The following is a 10,297-nucleotide window of genomic DNA, read 5'->3' on the forward strand; positions in this document are numbered from 1 at the left end:
TACGCATTTGTGAAGAAAACTGAAAGTTAATATACATTTTGTGAAGAATAATTATGAGACTATACATTTTCCCTAACACTAGTTGGTTACATTCAAAGAACCAGCACACTTTTAAGGCCAAGTTGTCTCCGGTTCTTGATTATTTGTTTGAGTTGCTGTCCTCTGGCCTCTCTTACTCTGGTACCAAGGTTCATCTGTTATTAGAAAAGTAACCAGAGATTCTGTAGCGGTATCTGAGATATTTTGAAAATTTCATGAAAATTTGTGTAAAGTAGAGAAGTGGGGAAATTAAGAAAAAGCAGAAATGTAAATATTTATGGAATACTTACTAGAGGTAGAAGAGGCTCAACCACTAGCAGTTAAGATAGGAGGAGATGAAGTATAAACAGTCTGCAGGAAGGTCTCCAGAAACAAATGGTTATCCAGTGGAAGTTTGGAAGTTAGAAGGGAAGAAAGTGATAAAAGTCTGGAAGGTTTTGTTTAACGACATTTTAAATGTAGGGGAGGCACCGTCTTGGAAAAAAGCTTTGGTGGCTGTAATACCCAAAGATGGTAAAGACCCATCTCATCCAGCTTCATACAGGCCCATTTCAATACTAAACCATGATTGTAATTTGTTTAAGTCTGTATTGGCTAAAAGAATGGCAAAGGTAATGTCAAAATTGATAGATATGGGCCACTGTGGTTTTGTGGAGAGATGCAAACATTTGACAATAATAGAACAGTGATGATCTAGAGGGAAGCAGAACGTAAGAAAATACTGTTGCTATTGTTAGGTCTTGATGCAGAGTAGGCATTCAGCAGACTAAGCTGAGATTTTATGAGCAGGGTAATAGATGCAGTTGCATTTTCTGATACAGTAATAAAGTTAATTAGAAGAATATATGAGGGATTGGAGGCAAAAATCAAAATGGGGAGGGTTCCTCTCTTATACGTTATGTCTGAAAAGAGGAACCAAGTGGGGTGTCCTCTTTTCCCTTTGTTATTTGTCTTCTGTTTAGAATCACTGGCAAAAAAAATAAGGGATTCAGAAATACAAGGATACAATTAGCAGAGTGTTCAAGAAAAGTTGGCATTATTTGCAAATTATATTAATTTGTAGCTGATGAAACCAGAAAAAGATATCTCCATGTGCTGGTATATTCTGAGACAATTCTGTTTTTTCTTTATATAAAATTAATAAAGATAAAAACAAAAACTGTACTTTAAAATATGTACCCACACATGAATTGGTCCAGCAATACCAATATTTATGGGACTATGATAAAATAAAGTATTTAGGAGTATGGATTAAAAAGGATTCAGCTGTGCCAGCTAAGGATATGTGGGAAGAGAATAAACAAAAGATAATACAAAAAATGAGAAACTGGAAGTTCTTGCCTATGAACAGAGATAGCAAGATGTAAGCAGTAAAAATGTATGTGATAGTGTTCAATCTCGCCGTTTGTTCTTACACATGGGTTCGGAGCCGATCCTCGGCTCCGTGCCGGCCGACTGCAAGCTCTGCATCGAGAAGAAGCTCGAGGACATCTAATACCCACAATCCCCCTCTGCCTTTACCTCAGATCTAGTTTGCCGCTGCTGCATACGCATCGCTGGAGGCTAGCTCGAGGCTTTACAGATAAGATTTTATCTATTCTGTTTAAATTCAAAAAAATTTTTTCTTTCAATCTAGTTAATTAAGTATAGAGTACGGTGTGTGAGTGGATTAGGAATTCTCGGTACCTTAAGATAGCTTAACTTAGTTAACTTTCGGGTATAGAGTTTTTCGGGGCCTACACCCCTACTTGGACACTTTTAACTAGAAACTTGTTGTAGTCTTGCTTTTAAGCAATTATTAAACGGACTTTCAATTACTGGATTTGACACTTTGACTAGAATCTTGTTGTAGTCTTGCTTTTTAAGCAATTATCAAACGGACTTTCAATTACCGGATTTGAGACTGTGACTGGACTGTCTCTTTCATTTGTCAGTATGTCTGAGAAAATAAAATCTGGCTTTAAACGTTGTCAGTGTGGCCAAAAGATGTCGGTCACAGACAACCACAGTTCCTGTGTCTACTGTCTTGGCCCTCTCCACTTACAAGAGGACTGCTCTATTTGTCACTCTTTTAGTGGGAGGATCATGACAGATAGGCGCAAGAAACTGATGGATAGAGGATTATTGAAACCCTCTTTCCAGGAGGCTCTGGATGCTTCAGACCAGGCATCCAAGTCTTCGAAGGGTCGGCGTCGGAGCCAAAGTCATCGGCTCCGAGCTCTTCAGATCCAGTTAGATCACCGGTTCCACAGACTTCGGGGCCGAGTGTTCAATTTTTGGCAGTTTCCGAGCCTTGAGTCTTGGAACCGGTGATGGAGCTCCCTCCACCGACTCTGCTGAGGTCGGCTCCGTCTTCGATCCCTTCGACTTGTTCTTCTAGGCCCCTCTCCGACACCGATGTGGACCGTGTGGTGCAGAAATTGATGGAGAATACGGCTTTATCCAAGCTCATCTCGGTCTCCTCTCAGTTGGTGTCGAGACTTGAAGGCCTTCCAATATCTCCATCTGTTCCTCCTCTGAGACCTGTCCAGTCTTCGGAGCCGGAAGAGGCTGAACTGATGATTTGTGGAGCCCTTGGTGCCAGAACCGTCTTTTTCTCGGTCGGCACCGTTCACCTCGACTCCATCCGATCCGGTACTGGAGTCTCGGAGCCGAAGATCCGTCCTTGGTTCCGGGACCGAGAGTCGGACTGATGTTTCGGTTCCGACGCTCCCTCTCGGGGCCTCGGCACGGATCGACTCGGTTCCGTCCTCGGGGTCGGTGCCTTCGGCTCCTGTTTCAGGGATTCTTCCCATTTCTTCGGAACCGGGAGATACCTCGACTCGGGACCCGGGGGCCTTCGACCTCATGAGGAAGGTGTTGTCTACCCAGACAACCACATCAGCAGGTACAGCTTCTCCTCCCCACAAAGGACCGTTATCCTCCTCTGCACCCACGGCCACGTCCAAGCGTCGGGCACCGGTGTCTCAGCCACCCCTGGAGGGTGCCCCCTCTTCCTCGGAGGCTTCTTCGGATGCTCCCCACGAAGAAGTCCCTAGGAAAAGAATGTGTAAGAGGAGACACTTGGATTCTCCACAAGAATCCTTGACATCTGATACTGACTTAGATGAGTCAGAAGGGTCCCCTAAGTCACCTTCAGAGGATGTCTCTTTTCTGACATCTTGGAGATCCTAAAACAGAGAGGTGACTGGCAAGCCCTTCCCCTTCTGAGGATGAGTCAGTTTTGCTGAAGGCATTTGGTGCCCGCCCTTCCTCCTCCTGGGTCACTCCGCCTTTGATGAGCTAATGGAATTAATTGCTAGAAGGGCGTGGGAGACTCCTGACACGGTGGAACCAGTCCCTAGGAAGCCAAATAAGTACATCACGGCACCACAGGACAAAGCTTACCTCACCAAAGGAGTTCCAGTAGACGCCATGGTGGTGGCAGCGCCACGAAAAGGAGATGTCGGAGTCTTCCTCATCTGTCCATCCGCCTAACAAAGATTCTAGGACCATGGACAGATATGGGAAGCGCATTTTCAGTTCAGCGGCTTTCTCTATGCGTTCCCTGAACTATTTGACTCATTTTACACGTTTGCAGAGGGATCTAGTCAAGGAGTTGGGAGATACCCTCCAGGGTACTACAGATGCCGCTGTCTCAGAAAAAGTTACAGCGCATCTCAACACCCTTACGTCCATTGTAAACTCGTCCATGAGGCTGATATCTTATGCAGCCGAAGGATCGAGTAGGGCAGCGGCTTCAGCGATTGCTCTTCGTAGGCAATCCTGGATGCGCTTATGTTCGTTCAGGAAGCCTTCAAGTCTTCCTTTACTAACGCCCCATTTGACGGAGCCACACTTTTTGGCCCTAAAGTAAAGGAGACCCTTACCCGGTGTGAACAGGAGGGAAAGACTCTGTCTGCTGTCGGAGTCCGTTTTTCCACCCCTTCCAGACCGTACCCCAAAGGGCAATGTGGTGGGAAAATGTGGTTTCGAAAACACCAAGGATCTTTCCCAAACACACAGGGTGATGCCCCCTCTAGAGGCAGAGGGGGGGGCAGAGGTGGAAGACGCCGCCCTGGCGGCAGAGGGGGTCCGCAAAACCAAGGTGACAGGGATAATCTCCCTGGCAAACCTTTCCAGCACTCCTGAGAGGAGGCCCGACTGTCCTGCTCTGGAGGCAGTCGGGGGTCGCTTAGCCTTATACCCTCAGGCCTGGCAAAACATAACTACAGACAAGTGGGTAAAAAGCGTGGTTACCAGAGGTTACAACATACCCTTTCTATCTCAGCCCATCACAAAGAAAAGACTCCCAGATGTACCGCCCCATCTGCGAGAGCCAGCAGCTTTAGAAATTTCAAAGCTGCTAGAAAAAAGAGTCATCCAACCAGTCCCAGCGGACCAGCAAGGATTCGGGACTTACTCAAGGTTCTTTTTAGTTCCAAAGAAAACAGGGGACTGGAGGCCCATTCTGGACCTAAGCTACCTCAATACCTTCGTCAGGAAAGAAAAGTTCCGAATGGTCACGCTTCAATCGATCCTTCCATTCTTACAGAAGGACGACTGGATGTGCTCCATAGATCTAGAGGATGCATACTACCACATAAAGATGGCCAGGGCATCCAGAGATCATCTGCGCTTCCGGCTGGGGGCCAGTCACTTTCAATTTCGAGCCCTGCCCTTTGGTCTGACCTCAGTCCCCAGGGTCTTCACCAAATGTATGGCAGTGGTAGCGTCTCACTTGAGACGCCAGGGATTCCAGGTGTTTCCGTATCTGGACGACTGGCTCCTTTCTGCCACCACAGACTTTGTTCTTCAACTGTGTGTTCACCTAGGGATTTCCGTAAACTTCGGAAAATCCTTACTTCAGCCATCTCAAAACATCTTGTTCATAGGAGCAGAGTTAGACACCGTCAGTTGATTCTGAGGCTTCCCCAGAAAGGATATTATCACTTCAGACTCATATTCGCCTTCTACTCTTGTCAAGGAAATCTCCTGCAAAACTAGTACTAAAGGTGTGGGGCCTCATGTCAGCCTCCGTGATTGCAATTCCCGTGGGAAGGCTGCACATGAGAGGCCTACAATGGCTGCTGTTTGCACAATGGTCGCTTCAACAACTACCTCTAACACACGAGATTCTTATAACAAAGACATGCAAAGCAGATCTAAACTGGTGGCTTCAAGCGTTCAACCTTTCCCAAGGGAGACCGTTTGTGCTACCCACGGCCACAGTTACAGTGACCACGGACGCTTCCCTGATAGGGTGGGGGGGCATCTTTCAGGGACAGACAGTCCAAGGCGAATGGACCAATTTGGAGTACAATCTGCACATCAATGTTCTAGAGTTGAGGGCAGTGTTTCTAGCGTTGCAACACTTTGCTCCCCTTCTTCCTCTAGGGACTATTGCAGTTCAGACGGACAACATGTCGGTAGTCTGGTACATAAACAAGCAAGGGGGAACCAAGTCCTATCAGCTATGCAGAGAGGCCATGAGAATTTGGCAATGGGCGGAGTCCACGGTCGCTTTCTAGCAACGCACATCCCGGGGTCATCCAACATCATAGCCGACAGGCTCAGCAGAGCAATTCTGTTACCGCACGAGTGGTCCCTAAAACAGTCAATGGCGAAAAGGATTTTCCGCACGTGGGGCCAGCCTTCCTGCGATCTGTTTGCGTCTCCAATGAACGCCAAATGCAGGAGCTATTTTGCCCTATTACCCCCTCCAGGGGAAGTCCCCAGGGACGACTGGTTCACGATTGGCCCCCGGGACTCCTGTACGCATTTCCCCCATTTCCTCTGATGTCAAAGTTTCTCCAGAAAGCCAAGAACCTACACAGGACGATAATCCTCATTGCCCCATTCTGGCCTCGTCAAATTTGGTTTCCCTTCCTGAAGATACACTGCATTCGGGACCCTGGATTCTGGACCCAGAGCCAGACCTATTGACTCATTCGTCAGGGATTCCCCATCCCGCGCTTCTGTCCCTCCATCTAGCAGCTTGGCTGCTCCAATTCCAACTTAGCCACGTCTGATCTGTTGTGACCAGCAGCACAGGATATTTTGGTGGCTTCCCATAAAGCTCCCACTAATAAGACATATGCTAGCAAATGGAAGCGATTTGTATTCTGGGCCAATACACACCATGTGGATCCGTTTATAGCTCCTTTGAATAAGATCTTAGAGTTCTTAACAGACTTATTCCATCAGGGTGCTTCTCCTGCTACACTAAGAGTTCAATTGGCTGCCATTTCAATTTCCATGTGGAAGAAGGTGGTGCTCGGTTATGGCTCACAGACTTTGTAAAGCCTTTTTAAAAGGAGTTTTTCATATTAGACCACCGGTCAGATCTCCCACGTCACCTTGGAGTCTAAACTTGTTGCTATCTAAATTAATGTTGCCCCCTTTTGAACCTGCCTCTTCTTGCCCACTAAAATTTTTATCCTGGAAAACTCTCTTTCTGGTAGCCATTACTTCCGCTTAGGCGAGTATCTGAACTTCAGGCTCTCCATCAAACACCCGTATTTGATCTTTCACTCTGACAGAGTTTCTCTTGAACCAATTCATCTTTCCTCCCTAAAGTGTGTTCTATTAACAATATTAATCAGTCCATTGAATTACCCACTTTCTTCAAAACCACTCCAACAAAATGGAGTATATGTTACACAAATTAGATGTTCACAGACAGCTAAGATTTTATTTGGATAGAACAAAGGATCACAGAAAAACAGATCAACTCTTTGTGGCCTTTGCTGATAGCAGGAAAGGACTTGCAGTTACCAAAAGAACTCTTTCTAAATGGTTAACGGATTGTATAATTTATGTCTGATTCTTCAAATCAAACCCTGTTACACAAACCCAAAGGACATTCCACAAGGTCAGTGTCTACATCTTTGGCTCATGCAGCCCGCCTACCACTGGACGCTATTTGTGCAGCTGCTACTTGGTCTAAACCACATACATTCATTTCTCATTATAAGGTAGACAAGGTTTCTAGGGACAGGGCAACCTTTGGTTCCACTGTGCTCAAGAACGTACTCCCGTGAGTTCCTCAGGAACAAGGAGCTAGGGACGCTACCCGTGTGTAAGAACAAGCGAGATTGAACACTATCACATATAGAAGTTATGTCCTTACCATAACGTTCCATGTGGAGTGTTCATCTCGCTTTGTTCTTACAGTCCCACCCTCCCACCCTTAGGAAGAACGTTCTATTTGGTGCCTGGTCTGGAGTATTCTCCTTCTGCTGTTGCAGTATTAGTGTTACTATCATACCCTTGGTATGTTTGTATATATGTACTTATGTATATAGTTTGGCATGTGTGCGTGCTTTATGTCTGGTTTGCTTGCAAACTAGATCTGAGGTAAAGGCAGAGGGGGATTGTGGGTATTAGATGTCCTCGAGCTTCTTCTCGATGCAGAGCTTGCAGTCGGCCGGCACGGAGCCGAGGATCGGCTCCGAACCCATGTGTAAGAACAAAGGCGAGATGAACACTCCACATGGAACGTTATGGTAAGGACATAACTTCTATTTTTAGTCCCTTTAGTTTTATACACCGGTCAGGCATATTTTTGTCAATCAGAGGAGAAGTTGTAGATAGCAGTTAATAAAGAGCTGAAGAATTTTAATTGGGAGGGGAAGAGGGAAAGGGCCAAGTGGGATAAATTGTTCCTCCCAACAGAACAAGGAGGTTTAGGATTACCTGATTTGAAGGGGTATTTCAGAACTATACAGTTAAGGCTCTTACACATAACACAAGCAGAAAGCCACAATTCAAAGTGTAAAGGGATGATGATGAAGCAGGGGATAATGAGATTTTGGACTCTTGATCTATAAGAAGAATATCAGTTGTACAGAATGTTATATTCATAAAGTTGCACAAAGTATACTAAAAAATGAGCCAACATGGGAATGGAGAAAGGAAATTGTGCTGATAGGGATGACTGCAGTTTAGGGGTGCAGAGAATAGACGAGAGAGGAGGAATTCATTGGAGGAAGCCGGCAAAGGAACCAAGGTGTTGGGAACAAATAATTAGATAAGGAAAGGTAATATAATGGGAAGTGGTCTAGACATTTGTATTGCAGGCTAGTGATTGTCTTCCCTATCCGAGATTGATATCAGAATATAGAGAAAAGGATATGGAAATCCTAAATGAAACACCTGCACTGGTTGAGTTTTAATTGAATATAGAACAGAAGCTGCTGTTAAAATTGGATAGTTTAGTAGGACATTTAAAATATTGCACAGTAGCTATAGGAGTCAATCAGAAGAGGTCAGCAAAGATTGGGAAAAGAGATTAGTTAAGCAGTTCACAAAGAAATAATGGAAGGACATATGTATGGCTCTTAAATATGCAACAAAGTCTAGAAGATTTAGGATTTTGGCCCATAAGTGTTTGCATAGATACTTTTTTACTCCAAGCTGACTGCAAAGGAATTTTCCTCAGGTAGATAGCAGATGTTGGCGGTGTGATGGGGAAGAAAGAGGTAACTAGGAACATATATTTTGGGAGTATAATGAGTCGGCAGACTTTAAAATGTCCCTATACTGTACTATTTCAGGATTAGTGGATGAGCAAATGAGTGTAACGAAGGATTTTTGTTTCTGAGATGGGGAAACAGGATCCGAATTGGCTAGACACAGTATGGCCTTGCTAAGTTTAATTCTGGTGGCTGTCAAAAAGCAATTACAAGAAAATAGAAATCAAAACCTAAGCTGACAGCACTTGAAGGTAGTGAATATTGTAACAGAGATAAAAGAACAGGAAGTGGGATCTTTAGAAAAGGGTAGGAGTAAATTACATAGCAAAAATGGAAATTGTGGGAACAATGCATACAGAAAAATGTTTTGGAGGAGGAATGAGGTTTAAGAGGAGGCCAGAATGGAAAAATTATATAATGTTGCTTAGATTGTACATCGCATATATTATTATATATTCTATCATGTTTGTAAATGTGAACTTGTTCCTTGGTTTGCTTACTTTTATGTAAATGTAAGTTTGCCTGTGTTAAAAGTGATAATTCAATAAAGGTGTTTTAAAGGTTCATCTATTGATCATTTAGGCTTGACTGCCTTGCATTTCTCCTTCCTAATCATCCTTACGTCAAGCAATTTTTAAAAGAAGTTTTACTTATCCATCCATTTGGAAAACCGGTTGCTCCTTCTTGAGATTTTAACTTTGTGTTATAAAGCCCCCCCCCCCCCCACACACACACACACACACACTTGAACCGGATCATCAGTCTGAATTGAGGTTCTTAACATGGAAAACACATTTACTCATTGACCTGACTTCAGCTAGGAGAGTATCTGAGTTACAACCTCTTGTGGTGAGTTAAACTGTCCTTATTTTTCTCAAGGACAGGGTTTTTCTGAGAACTAATCCCTCTTTTAAGCCTAAAGTGGTTTCAGAATTTACCTTGAGCCAGTCTACGAAGCTCCTAGGGTACACAATAAACGAAAAGAAATCACAACTGGTACCCTCTCAAAAAATAACATTCCTGGGTGCAAGCTTGGAAACAACTGCCCAGATGGCTTACCTCACGCCAGACAAGCAAAGGCAACTGACTGCTTACTTCAAACTGATGGCAACAAAAACCCAGTCTTCTGTAAGGCAAATTCTGCAGGCTCCGGGCTTCATGGCATCCTGCATCCTACTAATTCCTTATGCAAGACTGCATATGAGGAAACTTCAATGGTACCTAAAAGGTTTATGGAGTCAACATTCACACAGTCTGGAAACAATGATTCCTCTCATTCCCTGCCTGCAGCAGGAGTTTCGATGGTGGGCAAAGGCATGTCATCAAAATATGGGACTGCCCTTCACTCTACCCCCTGCCAGCCAAACCTTAACAACGGACGCACCAGATTATGCCTGGTGGGCCCATATGGCAGGAAGATGCATTCAGGGCTTATGGACACCAAAACAAATGCATCTTCATATCAACCAGAAAGAGATGCTAACTGTTTAAAATGCCCTAACAGTCTTCAAGGACTTACTTCATCCAGGCCAACTACTGATAAAGACGGACAACACCACAGTCATGTGGTATATAAACATGCAAGGGGACACACTCTCATACCCCCTTTGCAGATTAGCCATGGCACTGTGGGACACCGCTTTGACCTGCCAAATACATCTTCAAGCTCAATTCCTGCCAGGAAAACAAAACACTCTGGCAGACGATTTAAGTAGAAACCTTGTGGATCCTCACAAGTGGAAATTAAATCCACAGCATGATAACAGAGAAATGGGGGAGCCCAGACATAGATCTATTTGCCT

At 44.5% G+C, this 10,297-nt stretch overlaps 1 protein-coding gene across 4 annotated transcripts in view; it reads left to right on the forward strand.

The window, feature by feature from the left end:
• MLST8 (MTOR associated protein, LST8 homolog) overlaps positions 1 to 10,297 on the forward strand; it is a 597,189-nt gene that overhangs the window by 154,161 nt on the left and 432,731 nt on the right. Inside the window, exon 1 of one of the 4 annotated variants that reach the window (XM_044089216.1) lies at positions 218 to 223. The exons of the other annotated variants lie outside the window; for them this stretch is intronic. The gene's annotated coding sequence lies outside the window, so the exon portion shown is untranslated. Of the gene's footprint in view, positions 1 to 217; positions 224 to 10,297 lie in introns of those variants that run through there. 4 annotated transcript variants of the gene reach the window in all.

This window comes from Protopterus annectens, chromosome 12.part0 (assembly GCF_019279795.1).
Source record: "Protopterus annectens isolate FY-2018-M chromosome 12.part0, PAN1.0, whole genome shotgun sequence".
Lineage (NCBI taxonomy): Eukaryota > Metazoa > Chordata > Ceratodontiformes > Protopteridae > Protopterus > Protopterus annectens.